Here is a 22,157-nt window from a genome sequence, read left to right on the forward strand (position 1 = left end):
GCTGGATCACACAATAATTCCATCTTTAATTTTTTGAAGAAACTCTATACTATTTTCCACAGTGGCTGTACCATTTTACATTCTCACTAATAGTGCACAAAAGTTCTAATTTCTCCACAATCTCATCAACAGTTGTTATCTTTTTTTAAATACTAGCCCTTCTAACAGGTGTGAGGTAACATTTTATTATATAAATTTTTAATGCAAAAATATAAAAAATTTTCACAGATGCTAAGGGTTATTTAATTATATCATGTGTATGGAACACATAGCTCCATTTTATAAGCACGTGTAGAGAAAAAGCTTGTAGATATAATTTTGGTTGTGGTTCAATTAAGCATAGCATCATTATCTTTTTACCTCTATCTACAGCCTCTAAACATTGCTGGTGAGAAACACAGCTGTCTGTTTACAAAAGCATATTCTTTTGTAAGTATAATGCAATATCATGCTAAATGGACAAACTCATAGTCCAAGATACTTACACTGCCATCAAACTATGAAAAGTAAACCAAAATATATAATTAGATTATTTACATTAAAACTATTATAATTTTACTATGTGGTGGTAATAAGAGTAAAATTGAATAAAACACCTATATTCATATGTGATTTTAATAGTTAAATCAGAAATAGAAAATATGAGGATGTATTCATCACTCAGTAAATTTGTTTCCTACTAAATGGCCTTCACATGCTTCTTAAAACCCCAACTTTTTCAATATCTGGACAATAATATAACATTCTACTAAATAAACACTTAAGATGTTTAGAGTACTGTTTGTACTAGGATTTTTTTTTTTTTTAGCAGATTAAACAAATATGACATAAAAATAGCATCTCAAGAAAAAATTAGTCTACGGCCATGCCACTCTGAACAAGCCCGATCCTGTCTGATCATGGAAACTAAATAGGGTCGAGCCTGGTTAGTACTTGGATAGGAGACCACCTAGGAAGACCTGATGCGTAACTGTAAAAAATAAAAAATAAGAGATTGTAAATTGATAAGGTCCTTGCAATCTGTGAGGTCAACCAAGGGTTGCCTTGCCTAAAAAATAAATAAATAAATAAATTTTTAATAAAGGTCTCAGTAACTCACTCTTAGTCTTCAATGTCCCCATTTATCATCCGCTCTCTCAGTTCTGTCCTTTCTGATGCTCATCATCCCTGTCTGGGGATGCATAGTCTCAGATTTCTTCTATCATGAAGAGAATTTATCTCACTAATAAATTAATATATGTCCCTATATAGAAATAGTTTTGTTTTAAGATTAGTCTATAGCATGACTGCAGAGCTAACATAAGGCAATATATCACTATGTGGAATTCTAAACATAAACAGAAGAGAGTTAGGGAGAGAAAAATCTTACTAGTTCTCTTAAAATTACACCATCTAAATGACACCTCTTATCCTCCTCCCTAAAAGTCAAAACTGATTCCAAGGATATGAGTTATGGAAAAGGATTTAAAGTGTGTAAGTTCAGGAATAAACAGAGTAATGGTCCAGTAGCTCTGGGTTCTCCCTGTTCTCCCCAAAGTGCCTTCTATACACAGCTGATTACTAAACAAAATTCCAAAATAAGGTACATTTTGTGATTGTTGTTTATCAATGTATATACTCCTAAGATAGATAACATCTTAAGCTTAATAAAATATCTAACCAACATTTTCCAAGACACTTCTATGTGATATGCCCGAACATGTGGTAGGTACTAAGGATACAAAGATATTCATAAAAGGAGCTCAGTAATCAGGTAGGAACCCGGATATGTAAGCATTTAATTAAAAGACAATGTATGTAATAAGGACTGTAACAGAAGAAACTACCCAGAGCTGTGGGAGCACAGAGATGAGAGTAATTGAGTCACCAGGACAAAAGCTCAAAAGACTTTTTCACTGGATTCAAAATGGGTACAGTTTTTGATCAAAGAAAAGAGGCAGGAAGCATGAAGCTGAAGAGTCCAAAGGACTCTACAAGGATGGAAAGAAACAGAATGTGTACATAAAATAACCTCTATTTATTTACATCTTCTTTTAGGTCATAGAGGAAAAAGGTATCTATTTCCAAATTCACAGAACATTTATGTATCTCCTAATTAGAGCTAAAAACATATCTGTGTCTTAATAAACCGTGTGCTAAAAATATGAACTATTTTTACCGAGAAAGTGTATACTAACAGAGATATAGGTAGAAGTAGAAGCTACTAGTTATAAGTCAATAGGTATCCAAATAGAAATTGTTTAAATTGTGGTTTTATTATTTTTCACCTAAATTAATTGGCTGTCTATTTATTTAATATCATTGAATGCCTACCTGTTGCCATGTGCTTTTCAAGACACTGGGGATTCACTGGAGAATAAGCCAAAGACCTGATTTCATAGACCTTATATTCCTAAAGAGGAAGATGGAAAATAAGCAAGAAACTAATATGTGGTATAATTCCAAGTGTGGCTGACTTGAAGCGTATTGCAAGCAGCTAAGGTGTAATTGCTTGCAGAAACCAATACTTCTCTAAAGAAAAAGTAGAAAAGCCAGATAAAAGGAAAATGACCTTTTGACTTAAGGCATTGGGAACTATCTGAAGTTACTAGAAATTGAGGACTCAAGATCACAGAGACACTGGAATCACAGAGGGGTGAGCAAACATTCTGTTAGCCATTTTTCCTAATTCTTGGAAATGAAATGCTGAGAATTAAGTCGAGATTACATACCACTCTGTGTGTGTGAGTCACAACTTACACAATTTGTGTTGACAACCGTGTGGCATGGTCTGGGGAACTGAAACTAGGAAATTATGCTATGATACACTGCCTATTTCTATTGCTATAAGAACCTGCCTCTGATCCAGGAGTCTCATGACTTCTACAAGGAGCAGACAAACCAACAAAACTTTGGATAATCTCATGTGACAAAAGACACAAAAGAAATTGGGGCTGCCAGTGTACTCAGGACTTAAGGATCCCAGATACCAAAGAGAATGGAAGCCCACCCAGAAAAGTGTGCCAGATGCTGTAAATTTTCACTTTGATATATTTAATTAAGCTACATAGGGCAAGGAATTAAACGCTAAATAGAAAATTGTGAAAAGTAGAATGAAATTTTCTGCAGTCTTTCAGTGCTGAAAAGACAGAAGTTATTGTTCAAGATCAATCAACAAAGAGGGGACCCAAAAAATTCCCAAGCTCTCAGTTTCTCATTCAGAAATTCTGGAGCACTACACCTAAGATAGAAAGAGAACCAGAGTCTATAAATCTTCAGCCATCTATAAGTCATCTCAATCCTGTTAGCAGACAATTTTCCATGGGCCTCTTACATTTCTGCATATCTTATAAGCATATCTTACTATCTTTGTTCCATACTACTTTTTTTATAATGAACAGCCATGGAAGACAGAGAGTGTGTCTTTGGAGGAAAGGGCAGGTTGTTTAAAAGATATAGATCTATTCTACATATAGATATAGATCTAGAGATCTATATATCCATTCATGTTATTTTTCTTGAGTGACCTTTGGCAGTTGGTATCATTCAAGAAATTTGTTCTTTTTATGTAAATTGTTGAATTTATGGGCATTGATTTATTTATAGTAGTCTGTGCTTATCTTAGATAAGAAGACAGAGTTGCCTTTCAATGAATTCCATCAGATTAACAAGAAGTACTAAAGTTAAATTAGCAAGTACTCTTAAGTTAATAGCAGTTTATATCCTAAATAGTAAATAAGTGACGCATACCTGGCCTAAGTACTAGTTTATGGGATTTACGGTATAAAGATTGGATATGTTTAGTTTGAATATGTTGCCTTAGAAAAAAATCCTTGGAAATCCTGGAAAATAGAGAGTTTGGGGGAAGCTTGTTAAACACAGGTCAGTTTCCTAGCAGATAAAAAGGCTTGTTTGTAATTAATCTGATGGTGATAAAAAGGCTTTTAATTAGATTTCCAACACAAAATGGGAAAGGATAGGTTTGGGGTCTGAAACACAGAAGAGTTCAGCCATCTGCTGCCAACTAGCTCTTGCCAATATGTGATTTGCAAGTTAAATTATGCCAGCTGATGACATATGGCACTTCTTTCTTCTTTAAATATCTTACTCAAAATGAGTTTGCTGCTCTGCCACTTGGCTAAATACTAAATCCTCTCAAATGCTGAGGTTAGACTTTCAGAAGTCACAGTAGTTGCCATAATTTTCCTTAGTAAACAAGTAAAGAGCAAAGATCTCAGTTGCTGGCTCATGTGCTATTGTCTTTTGACATAATTGTAAGTTTGAGAAACTTGACCTCTGATTTGTTCACATTTGGTATTTATAAATTTAAAATTTTCTTCACAGTTTTAGGGTAATCGGGTAAAGGAGACAAATGTCATCTCTCATGTTTTGATCCACATCTGAGGAAAGAGGAAAAGTGGTCTAAAGTAAAGAAGTCAAAACCTATTTGAATCCATTGCTTCATCTCTAGCATGACTTGTCTGTCACCTGGCAAAAGCACTGAGACTTACACTGTAGAAGCTTTCAAGAATTTAAACCATCGACTCACTGTAAAACAATGTATTTTTATTCCTAGTGGCCTAAAGCCGAAAAATTCTGTTTTTCTCAAGGTTTTAATCTTGTTAACAGCTACAGTTTCATCCTCGGGATTATTGATACAACCTGTCTTGAATTAAGGCCACAACTTTTTCCAGACCCTTTAATCACTCATCCTCCACAAAAATTTCCATGAACAGTTTTAGCAGGACCTAATAAACAAACCTATGTATGTAAATAACTATAATTGTGTGTGAGGATTTTTTTTTATTATTTATTATTATTTATGCCTACAGCACCTGGTCTTCCTAGGGTGGTCTCCCATCTAAGTACTTACCAGGCCCAACCCTGCTTAGCTTCTGAGATCAGACATCAAGTTTGTTCAGGATGGCATGGCCATAGACCATGGACCGTGTCTCCACTGGGGCGCAAACCCAGGACCTTCTGCATGTAAAGCAGACATGCTAACCGCCACACTATGGAACCACATCCAGTGTGAGGAAATTTTGACAATACACTGGTCTGCATATCATTAATATAACACATGGATATACATTGTTTTTGTTTGAAGGAAGGCCAAAACCATGGACATGTGAGTTCTTAACAGATAATGTAAATGTCCTCAGCCAATCACACCACAAATTCTTCTATTTGTATCACCCACATGCACCTATAAGGCATAGAGTTAAGGCTATTAGAATGGAATGACAGAGTCCATTGATCATATTTTTTGTCTCTGCTGTTTGTATTCCCTCTCCATTCAAAAATTTTTTAATCGTGTCTATCTTAAAGCTATCAATGGCAGTTTTCTTTAGAGGAGACTAGATCTCCTAACATACTTGCAATATTTTCACAAATTCTGACTGTGGACTATACTACAAAATCAAATTTTAGTTCCTTTTTCTTTTTACTATATTCATCATTAATAAAGCAAAGATTTTAGTTTTCCTAAACAAAGTAACATATCTTAAGCATTTCACTAATGTCTGTCACTGTTATTCCAAGAGGATTTAAAAGTTATATAACCAGCAAATTATCACCAATTTAGGTGGATGAGCATATACAATCAAAAGGAAATACCGGTAAAGCACAAATCGGTCTTCCTGGGTTTCCTTGGGAAGGTAAAGATGGTGCTTAGAGAAAATGATTGGCAAGAGCACTGACTAATTCAAACAAACTCTGGTTTAGAACAGTTTCTTGGTCCTAGAGCGTGTTGCCTGTGTCGGGAATTAATCCTTCAATGCCGGACTGTGGCAAGAAGCAGAAGTGGCTGAAGCAGTAAGGAGCAGAAGAAAACTTGACGGGAAAGTTGTCATACAAAACTAGTCAAAAGTCATTTTTATGTTTTAACAACCAATATGGCTATATTGTTGTGCAATGGCTGTTGTGCAATATGGCTATATTGTTGTGCAGGACTAATATATTAGTCCTGACCTATATATTTGCTTCCAACATTCTCAACAATAAATTTTTCTAACATTTAGGGTTTCAGAAAATGAAGTCAACTCTAGCATCTCTCTTCATACCACCAGTATCAATAAAGCACACAAAAAAATCTTGTATTTATTCAAGGAGGAATTAGTAGTGGTAGGGGAGTGCTGGTAAGGGCAAGTAAAATCTGAGCTCCTAATAGTTCCAAGTGATTAAATATGTAATCCAAATGAATTTGCTTTAGCAGACCTTCAACACAGCTATCATCATATTGATAGTGAAGTCTTATTTCCTCTATTTAACTCCACTTTTACTCAGATATTCCAGCTCCCTACCAAATTCTCTCCGGTATTCTGAGAGTTCTGGAGAGTGTTTGGCACGTGCTCCTGTAGCAGAATAGAAGATCCAGGAGTCATAGGACATCTGCCATGTTCTTACTGTCCTTCACTCTTCTACCCTTTTTATTCCTCTCTGTACATAAGGTTTCTTGAATGTGCCTTGCGTGCTGCCGCCGCCGCCGCTGCTGCTGCTGCTGCTGCTGTTGCTGCTGCTGCTGCTGCTGTTTTGAGGACATTGCTCTATAAACTGCAGGGCCCAATTCTCCCTGTGATAAGGAGAAAACGTTCCACTCCTAACCTCATGCATCACCAAGGTTACACGGTGTCACTTCTTTTGCCCTCTCTCAAAAAGTCCCTCACAACCTCTAATTTAACCACAATTTGATAATTATTGCTCCCGAACTCAAAGCAATTTCTGGAAGTGAATTTAATGGTCACAGTAGGATGTGATTCAGGCTGGACCGGGAGAGGGTCCATCTTGACTTACCTCAGGCAGTCCAATTAGAATCCTTTTCAGGGGTTAATAAGGCTTCTGAAGAAGAGATGGTTCCTCTTTTTCTATGAGATCATAATCTCTAAGGATTAGAGATAAACTAAGTCTGGAGCTTCCAGGAGCCATTTTGACACCATGTGGAGATGGTCTGAGAATAAAGCCAAGAAAAGGCAAGCACAGCATGATTAAGAATTATACCCTCTAACAGAGCTTCCGCCAGCCACATGTGGCTTTTTAAACTTTAACTCATTAAAATTAAATCAAAACATTCATTTCTTCAATTGCTAATAGCCAACTTCAAGCGCTCAATAGTCAGATAGGCTATCATATTGAACAGTTCAGACACAGAACATTTCTTTCATCACAAAGCATTTTATCAAATAGCATGATCTAGAGGGAGGAAAAAAGTCCTAATTTCATCCTTTAAATCTCTGCATCCAGACTTGCCTAAAGCTGGATCCACCTTAAATTCCATTTTGGTTTAAACTAAAATAATGAAAGTTTAAGTTATACTTCCAACCTTTGAAAAATTTATGAGCAAAAACTAGCCTTCAGGCCTGTTTCCCAGAAGCAGTCAGAAAACGGACAACCTTCTCACATTTTCCCAATTTCTTCCCATGACCTTTCCTATAACAAGATTCAGCCTCACCTTCTCCTTCAGAAAACAGCCCTCCCCTCCCCCCACTCCTTGAAAAGAGATGGGGTTTGGTTGATGTTACCACAAAGCCAGTCTTTACTGTCAAAAATAAACAAGGCTGGACATTAGTTAAAGCAGTGAAACCAGATTTGATTCAGTAACTGTTGATAGTAGAGGAAAGAGCTAAGCTCCATTATGATTTGTGCAGAGGTGAATGGGCATTTTAAAGGGAGAATGAGGGTGTAGAGAAAGGGAGCAAACAGGGACTCAGAATTACAAAGGACTAGCTGGCAATTATCGAAGTTAGGATCTGTCCTTGCACGGAGACTGGGAGACCCAGATGCTAGCCTTCCTGATGATTATATTTCAAAGGAATAGCTTTCAGGTCCTTGAGAAAAGACACTCCTGACTTGTAGGAGATACATATATATCTCAAAGGGTCAGAGAAAGGATTCACAATTGTAAAGCTCTTTTAGTAAATGCTCTAAGAAAGTGAGATTGGGTATTGTCTAGAACAAACATTATAGTCTTCTGACAGCCCTGAACATCTCCAGACAGAAACTCCAAATGGGGTTTGGTTGTCCCAGGGACACGGGCCTTGGGCCTCTAGAAGCCATGTTAAGGAGTGGCTAGCCTCTTTGTGCAGGGATTTGGATGGAGTATTCATGCCCAGAGTTCTTTTCATTTGAGTTCTTTTCAGTTTTCACTACCCAGATTTTTCCAGAATGCATAGCCAAACATAAATTATGTGATTTAATCCACAAGGCAACCCTCTGACGTAAATGTCATTATTCCCATTTTACAGTTAAGGGAACCAAAGCTCAGGGGCCTTAAATCACTTGTCCAGGTCACATGCTAACAAATTAAAAAGCATATTAGAACCCAGATTTCTCTGAGAAAAGATTGTGTTTTTCCTCACATCACCCATAACTTTGTTTCCCTACAGATCTCTCTAATTTTTCATGCATGTTTCTATAACTAGTTTTCACAAAAGTGCTCTTGCCTTTAAATGACAAAGCCCATAAGATGTGAATAGGAAGAAAAAAACCTCAGAAAATATCAAAAACTTATGATTAACAGGCAGCAGGTGTACAAATTAAAAGTGTGCGACTCACATCCATTGTCATCTCAGCAAATGGCTTGGTCTCAAAGTTGCTGAAGGGGGAAATTTGATTATCTTTGCTTCCCCAGAAGACTGATAAATCGAATTCAGACTGCTATTGTTCCACATACAGCCTGAATCTTCCATAGGATTTTAATCAGCAGCAGCGTTACGTAGCATATGGGAGCTATTTGGCTGAAAGGAGACTCCAACTGTCACTGCTGCATCCACCCAACTTGAAAAGAAAATAATAATATGGGATAATGGGACTTCCTTATCTATAGAGCAGCTTTCCTCTGAGAAACTTCGAAGTTGACCATCTTATATCTTCACAACATCCTGTTAAGTGGTTCAAGGAAGTACTTGACTACAATCCTAGATACTTACTGGCTGAATCCACCAACATTTTAGTCTCTTTCATAGCTTTTTCTCTATTCCCATCTATAAATCCTCTCTTCTCACCTTTCTATCTCTTCTCTTTAGTTTGATGAATAACTTTCACCCACCTTTCCTAATTTATACCATTCTATCCTTCATTCCTCTTTCTCACTACTAATTCTTTTCCCTTTTTATTCTATTTAATAAAAAACTTAGATGGGAAATCAGGGTTCATACAGTGATTAAGTCTATAGCTCAATTATATCATCCTATTATACTATGCTGATGGCCAAATATAGAGTTCATTTCACTTATTCACTCCTACAGTCACCAAAACTTTACTGATGTGTTTCTTTTAGGATTCAAAAGTGATTAACACATGGCCCTTTCTTTCAATCATAGAAAACAAATATCAAAAGCTAATGACAATGCATCATGGTAAGTTTCATCATTTGATAAGTCACCCTTTTACTTTAAGTAACCTAGGAGCTAAATCTAAAGTTCTTGGCATATATATTTTTCAATTGCAGGAAATGTGAAGAATGAACCACTGGTGCTATTAGGAAGCAAAACAGGATTTTAAAATAAAATGTTAAGACCCAAGCTTGACATCCCTGTATTTTATCCAAAGTGTGAAATCCAAACTAGTGAGCTAGTAAATGTCAGTTTTATGCACTCAGGTAAGAGAGACTTTATCAGATGACAAAGAGAAGGATGATTGAAAAGAGAAAAGACCATGAATGATATACTCTTTCAGTATTAAACCATGTCAGAAGATGTGATTGTCTTCCCCTGGCCCTAGACCTAGTTAAATAACTTCAAAAACTCAACTGCCAGATGTTACAGGAGGTGCTTTCTTTACCGTGGTATTGTCATCAAACTCAAGCCATGAAAATGAATGCCTAATGTAATGGGTACTTGCAAAAGAAAACCTATATTGATTCTGATCAAGGGTGGGGATTCTTACTTCAGAGTCAATAATAATAATAAATAAAAAACTCTTCCATTAGCATCAAACCCTAGGAAGAATCAGGAAGCAGAACAATTTTGGGTGTGTCAGATAAGGCCTGAAAAATGAGATTCTGTAATCACTTGGAATTCTGAGAGGAGTGATAGTGTTGTTGAAGTTTTACATTGAGCATAAAAATTAGGTAGTAAATGGACTCAAGGTGAGATTGTACTATAATCCATTATGTTTTTTTAATTGAAGATATAATCTTTTTTCCTTTCCTCTTTGTATAAACACAGTAACTGGGACAAAATAATGCTAAATAAATGTTTACTGCATGCATGAATGAGTAAGCAAATAAATAGATATTATTATCAAATGCTCCAAAACAAGATCAAAAACCACTCACTTAAAGAAAATTGCAAAAATAAAGACTATTATAGACAGCCCTCGACTTATAATGATTCAACTATGGTTCGAAAGCAGTACTCATTCACTAGAAACCGTTGTTCGAATTTTGACCTTTTCTTGGGCTTGCGATGAGCAACACCATACTCTTGTGATGATGGGCAGCAGCAGTGAGCTGCGTCCCCCAATCAAGCACACAATCATGTGGCTAAACAACCAATACACTACAGTGTACTGTATTGCCAGTGTTTTGGGATATTGTTTTGTGTTCGCACATCCCATACATAGTATCTACAAAATGTCCACCTATATCTCCTACTTCTGGTGAGAAGAGAAAGGCAATTACTCTTGAGATGTAAAACAAGATAATTGCCCAACTATAGGGTAAAAAATTGTTCTGAGCACATTTAATATTGGCTAGGCTAAGATATGACATTTGATAGGTTAGGTATATTAAATGCATTTTCAAATCACAATATTTTCAACTTATAATATTTCCAACTTATTATGGATTTACCTATGCATACCCACATTTTAAGTCAACGAATGTCTGTATATTCAAAAGCATATGCAAAGAACTAATGAAAAATACTATAAATAAAAAGTCTCAAATTCCCATATTAACCTCCCAACGAGTTTGTTAGTCTTGATTTACACTGACAACCTGTTATTGCGTAACTGATATATATTAGGCTAACTGGCTAATTGCTTCAACGAATACTACCAAAAGCCTCACTGTCTTCACACAATGGAATTTTCTTTCTTGCTAATATGTGTCCAATTGCAAAAAGTAGGATTTGGAGGCAAAGAGCTCTGCACTATGAAGTTATTCAAGGACATTCATCTTTGATCAATCCATTCTTCCATCTATTATTACTTCAGAGATCTTCACTGGATCCCTTACATTCAGCCAGCAGATAATGAAAGAGGGCAAGTCTGTGGCCAGTAGTGTAGAGGTTTTGTGGTCTAGGCATGGAGATGAGGACATCACTTCTACCTGCACTCCACTGGCCAGAACTCAGTATTTGACTTTAAGGTAGAAGGGTGAAAAGCTTCATTTTGATAATAATAGTAACAATAAATACAATTTTTTAAAAGGTATTGTCAGTTTTTAAGCAAAGAAATGACCAAGACGAAAGTTGGAAATTATATTAGCCATGCTGAATAGAAGAAACTAGCAAGGGGATAGACTAGAGACAGGAAGACCTGGTAAGAAGTTATTGAAGTAATAAGCATAAAAAATGATGAGGCCCAGATCAACACAGTAGAAAAATAATGACAAGAAAATGATAAATATGCAAGCTATATTGACTGATTTTTTGATTGAGAAGAAAAGCGAATAAAGTATGGTATCTGCTGGAATTCAGGGAATTCTAATGAGGAATCAAGGAAAACAAACAAATAAAGAGAATATTTTGGGATTCTGTATACCACCACACTTAGGATTTTGAAGTCAATGTGTGACAAGAAATTAGGCGTCAAAAGTGGAAAAATTACATCCAGAACATTTTCTCATATTTGTTACGTTGCTATTCACCGCAACTGTCAAACATTCAGATGCAAAAAAAAAAAAAAATGCTTGAATAAATAATTCCATTTTGACTGTGGCAACTGACTTACAGTATGCATTTCAGAAGATTCTATAAAAATATTATTTTAGTGCTTCCAAGAGAAAATATAGTTGGGAAGGCTACCTGATAACCAATTAATCAGATTGATCTAATGAAAATTAGCTTTAATCGCATTGTTGGCATGAATTATAGCAATTAACTAACGCTCAATAAGTTAAAATACAAATTGTAAAGCCCATTAGTTAGACAAAGAAGGGTGCCATTAAACTCTAGAAAAACAAATATCTACTTTTTAAAGCCTTCCTGCATCCTTCCTGCTGTTCGTGAGAGATGCGTATACAGCAGCAGGGCTGAGCACACAGTGATCCTGTTAGTGATAAGGGCCAGAATAAGGAAGTAAATGTGAAGGTGCATTTCAGTCTCATACATGCTAGCCACTCCTCTCAACTCACAGCTGGAACTGATTACCAGAGAATTCCAGGATGTTCTTCCTATAGAGTACCAGTCAAGGTAAAAGAAAAGATACTTCTTTTCTTGGGGCTCTTACACATTTAATTCTTTTTGTAGGAAGAAATAAATTTTTACATATTCTTCAACTGTTTGATACAAAATTTGTAGAGATATTTTTATGCATCTATGTTGTCTTTAGGAAACAGGAAGATTTTTAATAAAATTCATTAATTTCTCAACAATTATGCAATAAATCTACATGTGTAAGTACTCTATCAAAATGAATGCCTTTTATTATATATATTAATGGAGTAGAATTTGAAATGCTTAGACACACACATTTAACATACTCCCAAACACTGTAAGAAATTTGGAGTGCAAAATAGAGCAGAAGATTCCCTAAATAGGAATACGTCATGCTACCAAATAATAGAGTACCAAAAAATATTTGAGCTACTATGAACCATGCACTCTCCACTTAATCCCTTTTCAACCAAATAAGGTAGGTACCAACATTATTCTCAGTTTGCAGATGAAGAAAATTAGGCATAAGCCGGTAGGGCGACTTACAGTAGGTCACATACTTTGAGAGTGGCAGAGTAGATGTAGGGCTGGCCTGGATGCAGAGTCTATCATCTTAACCACTTGACTGTGTCTTAGGGAAAGAACAGAAACAGTATCCCACCATCAGAGGCTACATGTGTAATTCGTGGGTTGGGTGGCACGGCATGAGCAGGAAAAGGTGCACAAGGGATGAGGCAGAAGTGACAAGCAGAGGTCAGGCCATAAAGAAACTTGGACTAATAGAAATTATAAAATTATTGCTGATGAATCCAATAAAAATTGGTGATAATCATAAAGTTCTTGATTTGATGATATGTGCAAAAAGGTAATAGATAAATCAGAATTGGAGCCTCAGCCAACTGCATCTATTTTCTGTCTTTTGAAAAATAATTACTGTTCAATAGCACTCCTTTGAAAGAGACTGGGAAATAAGAAAGATTTTGTTTAGTTGTGATTAACATCTGTCATCCTTTCATTATTTGCTTAGGTGCCAAATAATTCTACCCACACTCTGTTTTCAGAAGTTTCTGCCAAGTGGTATCCTCACATTACTGACTGTAGTTTCTTTGGGTTTCTCTGTTACATTGTCAAGATCTCCCAGAGTATAGCCTGTTCTACATGAACACATGTTTCTATAAGAGCAATTAGTTCATGTTTTCTCTTGCCTAACAAAAACGCATCTCATAACCTGACCTACATAGTCAAATTTCCTTTGCACTATTGCTCATAATAGAGCTGCATTCATTCATGCACATAACGTTTAATGAAGTAACTAATTTTTAGTTCAGTTTTGTTTAGCATATCAAAAATTGTATAAATCCACATGATGCATGCATCCTTTCTATACTTTCTTAAAGTGGATGGATGAATAAATGATAGGTGATAGATGATGATGATGATAATGACGATAGATAGATAGATAGATAGATAGATAGATAGATAGATAGATAGATGATAGATAGATGATAGATAGATAGATTGATCTCAGAACAGGTTGTTCTTTCTATGTGACCATCTTAATGCAAACTGTACCTGCCCAGAGACCCATTTCTATCTATTATCTCCATGCCACAAGCCATTCTACGCTAAATCTTGCATATGGCTCTACCTATGCTAAGCTGCCTTTCTGGCTTATTCAAGTTATCTACTAGAATATCTTTCATCATTTTTATTAGTATATTGGTAACAAATTTCTGTATTATTTAACCCAATTTTCCTCAACATGCACATTCTTCCATTTTGTATATGTAAATTTCCAGGTATAGATATAATGTGTTATAGCAGAAATATTCAGTGTCTCCTCCTTCCATGATTTTTTTAATACATAAAAAGTAGAAATAAAATGACTGAACTTAGACAATCCTTCGGAAACATGGCAGAGTGAGAGACATCCTCAGATCTCTCCTCTTGAAACAACAATAAGCTGAACATCTAAACTGAATAAAAAACACCCCAACTGCACACCAGCATGTCTCAGTATGGGATCTGCACATAAGAGCGACCACAGGTCAGAACCCTGGATGTCGAGCAGTGGACTGGGAGAAATAAAGAAGCTGCCAGAGCTCCCTGCAGGAGGAGGGAGAGGGGAAAAGGTGCGGCAACTTCTCTGATTAGCCTGCCTGGATGTGCCGAACTTCTAGCAGCTGGCAGCAAGGCACAGTCATCAGGGCAGAAAGCAGAGAAGCAGGACAGGACCCTGAAGTAACAACAGTTGATTTGTACCGGCCTCAGTTGCAAAATCAAGGCTGAGCCACAGCCCCCAACTCCAACTCAGAGGGCCCCTCCCCTCATACCCTCCGAGACCGATCACTGCAGAGCCCCAAGAGAATCTGAGCAAACACTACTGAAACTGTTGCTAATGCTGACAGAGACTGAAACTGAGAGTAACAAGTATGATAAAAAAATAAAAAAGACATTTAGGCTTCATATAAAGCAAGTGCAATCAGACAAGAGAAAGATATAAAAGGCATCCAAATAGGAAACAAAGAAGTCAAACTGTCACTATTCGCAGATGATATGATTCTCTATATAGAAAACGCTAAAGACTCCACGAGAACACTACTAGAAACAATAAGCAAATACAGTAAAGTTTCTGGACACAAAATCAACATTCAAAAATCCATAGTGTTCCTCTACTCTAATAAGGAAGTGTCAGAAAAAGAAGTGGAAAAAATAATTTCTTTTGCAATTGCAACAAAAAGAATAAAATATCTAGGAATAAATTTAACAAAACATGTGAAGGACCTAAATAATGAAAACTACAAGACCCTATTAAAAGAAATCAAAGAAGATACAAAGAAATAGAAAGATATTTAGTGTTCTTGGATTGAAAGACTCAACTTAGTTAAAATAACCATATAACCTAAAGCATTATACAGATTTAATGCAATCCCCATCAAAAGCCCATTGGCGTTTTTTAAAGAAATAGAACAAAAAGTCATCAGATTTGTATGGGGACACAAGAGACCTCGAATTTCCAAAGCCATCCTGAGAAAAAAGAATCAGGCTGTAGGCATCACTCTGCCCGACTTCAAATTATACTACAAAGCGACAGTAATCAAAACGGCATGGTATTGGCAGCAAAACAGACACACGAACCAGTGGAACAGAGTCAAGAGTCCAGAATTAAACCCATATTTATATGGGCAAATAATTTTTGACAAAAAATCCAAAAACATACTGTGGAGAAAGGAAAGCCTCTTCAATACATGGTGCCAGGAAAATTGGAAGGCCTCCTGCAAAGGAATGAAACTAGACTTTTGTCTATCACTACACACCAAAATTAACTTAAAATGGATTAAGGACCTGAATATAAGACCAGAATCAATAAAATTCATAGAAGAAAACATAAGAACTAAACACAAGGACCTTGGACTTAAAAGAGGATTTAATGAATTTGACCTCAAAGGCAAGGGAAGTAAAAGCAAAAATAAATAAATGAGACTACATCAAACTAAAACGCTTCTGCTCAGTAAAAGAAATCATCGACGAGGTAAAGAGACAACCATCTCAATGGGAAAATATGTTTGCAAGCAACACCTCTGATAAGGGCTTAATATCAAAAATATACAAAGAACAATAACAACAACAACAACAAAAAACAATTCAATCAACAATTGGGCAGAGGACCTGAACAGACACTTCTCTCCAGAGGACATACAAATGGCCAACACATATATAAAAAGATACTCAACATCGCTAGCTCTTAGGGAAATGCTAATCAAAACCACAGTGAAATACCATTTCACAACTGTTAGAATAGCTATAATTAACAGGACAAGTAATAACAAATGTTGAAGAGGATGTGGAGAAAAAGGAACCCTCATACACTGCTGGTGGGACTGCACATTGGTACAGCCATTATGGAAAACAGTACGGAGGTTCCTCACAAAACTAAGAATTGATCTACCATATGATCCAGCAATCCCTCTACTGGATATTTACCCTAAAGACTTGAAAACCCGTATCTGAAAAGATATTTGCACACGATGTTCATAGCAACATTATTCACAGTGGCCAGGACATGGAAGCAACCAAAGTGTTCTACGATAGGTGACTGGCTAAAGAAGCAGTGGAACATATATACAATGGAATATTACTTAGCTATACAAAGAGATGAAATACTGCCATTTGTGACAACCTGGATAGACCTAGAGATAATCATGCTAAGAAAAATAAGACAGACTGAAAAAGTTGAAAATCACATGATATCACTTATATGTGGAATATAAACCTAAAAGCAACAAATGAACAGGACAAACAAACAGAGACTCATAGACATGGACAATGGACTAGTGGTTACCAGAGAGTAGTGGGTGGGGGAGGAGGGAAGAGGTAGAGAGTGTAAAGGGGGTCAAATATAGAGGAGCTGAAGGAGGGTGAGGTGAGTAAAGAGGATTAAATATATGATAGCTGAAGGAAACTAAACTCTGGGTGGTAATCACACAATAGAATATATAGATGTCAAATTATAACGTGCACCTGAAAATTATATAATTGTATTAATCAATGTTATCCCAATAAACTCAAAAAAATATAAAAATAATAAAAAATAAAATAAAAAATAATTTTTTTAAAAAAAGATGGCTGAATACCACTTATGATGGGCTTAGACAAAAATTTATTCAAATTTTATTTAAAAATTATTCTTGAAAGAATCAAGAAACCATGAGCCTCTTTTATCTGGTGTCTACTTTGATGAAAATTCATTCATACATGATGACTCTTTCCTCCATCAGTCTTATTCTAACAAGTCAGAGCAACACTTTGTCAACTACTGGGAGGAACAAATACTGAAGCAAGGAGTATTTTCGGACTTTTCCTCTGTTAGTTGTGTAGGGAATTATACTCCAGTAAATACAACATATTCTGAAATTTTTTCTGATTTAAAGTTTCTGACACAGCATGATATGGTTGATTGTGCCAATGAATTTTCCCCCTTAAGTCAAGAAAAACTGCACAACAATAATTACCTAATTAAAATTTGCATAATTATGGTTACTAAATCTCAAGAGAATTGTTGTAGTAACATAACAGTATAAGAATTTGTCTAAGGCCAATTAAGTTGTGTTTTTTTTTCTGCTATACTTTATTTTAATCCAAAAGAGCAATAAACAGGATATGTCTAGTTGATGATTTAATTAACTACAGTATATTATAAAATTAGAAATTGTTATGATGCTGAAAATCTCGATACCCTTCAAGGCTGGAATGAATCTATTCCTTATTTCCTAAAAAGTTTAGGATTTTCACAAGTATGGCTGTTTTCCAAAATGAGATTAACACACAACAAAATTTAATGGTTCTGGGTGTTTGTTTAATAATAGAGAAACAGAAGAATAGGAAAAAGTTACTTTTACTGAAATGGAAAGGTTTAGTTTAATGTCTTTGAAAGTCTTACTGAAAAGCAGCAATGCAAAGCTGAAACTCCATTTACCTTCTTAAATGGACAGAAGTATTCAAGGACATAGGAAAGGGTCAAAGAAGGTATGAGATAGATTTTGTTGAAGGTTTTTGATTCGTGTAGTTTGAAAACATCTGTAAGACTATTCTTGAAGAGAAAAACAAGAGAAAAAAGGATGTTAAAATTTTCAGTGTTTCATAGTCCAAAATCAAAGGCAAATGACATAATAGAGGAAAACCCAGAAAAATATTGAGTCATAGTGTACCAATTGCAATAATAAAAATACGAAAACATTTTCTTGTTCTTTTGCTATGATCTTAGGTTAAAGAATACATTGGTTTCCTATCTGCCAAATATGTGATCATATAATCAATAACTTATGTTTTATAATAGCAATATATGGTCTACAAAACTGTCAATATCCACACCTACCCACTCTTGGTTGAAACTTTAATTCTTTTTCCCAATATTTCTGATCGCAATTAAGTAAAAGATCCATCCATCCTTTAAATCTTTCTTAATTTACCAGTTAATTCTCTTTTACGAGATAAATTGGCATAATATTTCTTTTTGACCTCTATGTGGTGATACATTCAGTTAAAAAACTATCACCAAAATTTCCTATTAAATTCAAGAGAATTGCATTCACTTTCTTTAGAACCACCGCTGTTTAACATTTCACAAGGATGATGAGTTCAAACAGTTTTACAAAGCTGTCATCCATGACATTTTAAAGAGATTTGCCCTGAGCATTTCAAACTATGGAAAAACTTTGATATTTAACTAAAATATCATCCAATAAATGGTTCCTACTCTAATCTTTTTTATCATTTTTTTAACATCTAAGACCTCTCTAAGCATTTATTTTCTATTTAGAAAATAGAAAACTATCCCTGTAAAACAGTAATTCTTCCCCCCCTCCCTCCCCACTTCCAACATCTATTCACATGTACAGTAATCATAGACCCAGGCATTCTAGATTTGGACCGTAAACTTGAGGTAATACACATTTGTTAATATGGGCTAAAAGTAATTCTCACAACTCTCAGAGACAAATATGTGAGAACTGATGTCCTTGATTATCATCACTGGAATCTAGCAAATGTTCACTGCCTTTCACAAAGAAACTCTACTCTCATTTTTTCTCCCCTTAATATTTTGACTCAGAATATGTGAGAAAAATGCAATGCCCACTGAAATGGGCAATTGTCATCTTTACTGATTCCCCAAGCAGAAACTTCGTTTCTAGATGCGTAAATGGGTTTTTGAAAAAGAAATTACCAAGATTAGTAATTTTTATTTTGATTAGAACTAAAATGTCTTTCCCTCTATACCATTAAACTGGTCTTTATTATTTCTTTTATTCTAAAGACCCCTGGATAACCTGGATTTCTTTCTATAACTCCTTACTTTTACTTACAGTTACTTCAGGTTATCTTTGACTTTCTCAAACCTAAACAACTCTGGCTTCTGTATAAAATTTTAAGATTGAATAATTTTCATCTACTGTACATTAGTATTATTAAGAACACTTATTTAACCTATATAAAACAATTTTAAATGACCAGATTATAAAATATTTAATTTTAAATTATGTGGTCAAAAGCCAGTATTTTGCATTTTTGTGTTTACTATTAAAGGTTTTTTTTCCTATGGGAAGAAGTTCTGAGTGTTTACTATGGTTCCTTTCCCTAAGGCAACCTCTTGTTTGTCAGGACCTTTGCATTTCTTTCTTGCCTCAAGAAAACAATCTTTCTTTGTGACAGTGTAAACAAACAAACAAACAAACAAAAACCTGTGATTAGAGAAAGCAAGTGAATAAATCATCTTCAAAACAGTTATAGAATTTCAGGAATGATTTTTGAACAGTTTTTATATTGGGGCATATTTCTTATAGTTTCTTATTTTCAGTTAGGAACTTAAAATCTCTCAATTTAAACTCTGAAATCAAAAGAAATGGGGCACCAAAGATTACAGAGGTTTAGAGTTCAGCAGTTTTTCATACAAACTATTTTCAGACATACAGACTATTTTAAAACTATTTTATAACTCTTGTGTTTAGCCCATAAAACTTAAAACTCTAATTTAAGATTTATAAGGCTTATAGAAAGGGTACTATTGAAATGAACATGCAAAATCCAAACCTAAACCTTTCTAATTATCGTCATTAAAGAATCAATGGTATTTTGTTTTAATGATCCTAATCCTATGGGACTTGATCGAGATTAAGTTTCATCACCAGTTTATAGGTAATCACACTGACGTAGCAATTCAAAATGACTTTGTCAATTTTGAAAACAATGTGGGATTTTGTTTACTTACAAACTTATTATAGTAAAGGTCCTTGATAAAGGCAGTAAGCGTTAATAAATGTTAATAAATATCAAAAATAGCAATCCATCAATTATATTGTTAACATTGGGATGATCTAAAATCCATCATTGCCCCAGTGGCACTGAGGGGTCCTCAGTTCTTTATGCTAATGCATTAAAGAATTACAGATCAGAGAGATTTAGGGAAAGTAAGATTTATTGAAAATATGTTTCAAAAAAGAAACGAGCTATGCCAAAGAAGGCTGAAGCCTTGTGGAACTCGGGCTGTGAGTCTTATATTGGCTTCTGGATGTGTGTTTACAGATGATTGGCATGCGAAGTCATTTGAATTGACATTTGGCTATTATATAAACTTTTGTCTACTGCACATGCGTTTACCCAGAATCCAGTCTTATAATTAGATTCATGAACTTCTGGGAATATTCATGATATTATAATGAAGGTATAACGAGGCTAAGGTAACAGAAGGTTAGTGTAGTACTAACTGCACAAGCACTTGTGGCTGGACCAAACCAGTGGCTATTTTATGGGTTTTTACTCCTTTGTGCCTCAGGATGTAGGGGTAATTTCTAACCCTAAAATGGGTATTTCAGGGAAGTCCTAAGTAAGGTCTTTGGGAGGGGCCTTCATTTCATAGTCACTCATGTCTACTGTGGGTCCCAGGTCTGGCTGTGGTCCAGGCTTTCGGCTAGGGATAGGACTCCAGATTTAAAATGTCACATTAATGTAGTAAGGCACCTCCACTTAATTTATGCAAGTATGACTCAGCTTATTGTTTATTACACATGTGTGGTAGAATGCCACTATTATTCTCTGACAGATATAAAGCCCATGCGGTCCCCTAGCGCAGAAGCGTGCTCCCCTCTATAAAGTTGGTGCCTGCCCTTTCATTCTCATGTTGGCTCCTTGTGTATTCTTTCATCTGGGTGTCTCACCACTGAAGCCTTCCCTTCTTGATCAGCTCAGCGCTGACATGAGGCATAGCCAGAAGGATGAGATGAGTATGGCCCCCAGCTCTCCAGACTGTCCTCGTGTAGAGTATACCTTGATGGAGGACATGTGGTCGTCCACCTCCCAGTGGTATCCCGTGCAGCATATCTGGCTATATGGACATCCGTGGAAGATTGGGATGGAGTGAAGCCATGTCCAGAGGATGTCCGGAAAGCCCTGGAGTTGCTAGAGCCAAATGTCCCCACTGCTCACTGGGAGGCAGCAGGTCGAGTAGCCTGGATGTTCCTGGCACTGCTGCAGCAGGCCAGCCTGGAGGTTCAGGACCAGGCTCAGCAGGCGCAACAATTGAAATGTCAGGAAGAAGCACTGGAAAGGCAGCTGGCTGCAGAAGAATGCATGCTGCAGTGCTCTGATCTGTTGCTGCCATCATCCCGATCTAGGAGCCCATCGGCGATAGCATGGCAGGCACAGCCAGTGATACAGCAGCAGGTTGAAGTAGAGCAGCCATTGGGGGATGGGGACAAGCTGGCAGAGCCCCCCAGGCTAAAAAGCATACCACCTTGATCCAGTACATCCCCACCGAACTCTGGGACCTGATGAAAGAGATATGGCAGAGAGCCAGGGTGATGGTTTTGGGGTGGCTGCTGTGGCTGTGGGATGACAAGGCTGAAGGGACTGAATTATCTCTGGAAGAGATAGCTCAGCTGGCCTCTGTAACGGTGATACTGTCCCTCAGGCAGCGCCTCCAGAATGTGACACATAAGGCACGGGGTGCAGGCAACCACTCCCTCATTAACTGGCTCATGTCAGCTACACGGAGAGTGTGGGCCAAACCTGGGGAGCTGCCAGAGACAGTGAGCAGATGGACCACATACTTAGATCTGATCCAGATAATTCAGAAATGGGCATGCAACAAATGATGTTTTGTGCACAGTACACTAGCCCCAAGGAGGAGGTATTTACAACCCGTATGAAGGACTTGCTCTTAACTTCTGACCCAGCTGGTACCTTTGGTACCATGGCAGCACTGCTGGCCCCTTATATGGATAGGCAGATCCACGAGGTAACATCAGCCATGGCAAGGTTGGGGGATGTGCAAGTGAAATGCAAGGAGCGTTCCACCCAAGTGCGTGC

General features: G+C 36.4%; 1 pseudogene; it reads right to left on the minus strand.

Annotated features, from left to right (window-relative positions):
• Positions 1-4,802: 4,802 nt before the first annotated feature.
• LOC120598272 (uncharacterized) lies at positions 4,803-4,919 on the minus strand (annotated as a pseudogene).
• Positions 4,920-22,157: the final 17,238 nt, after the last annotated feature.

The sequence above is a fragment of the Pteropus medius genome, unplaced genomic scaffold, assembly GCF_902729225.1.
Source record: "Pteropus medius unplaced genomic scaffold, Ma_sr-lr_union100, whole genome shotgun sequence".
Lineage (NCBI taxonomy): Eukaryota > Metazoa > Chordata > Mammalia > Chiroptera > Pteropodidae > Pteropus > Pteropus medius.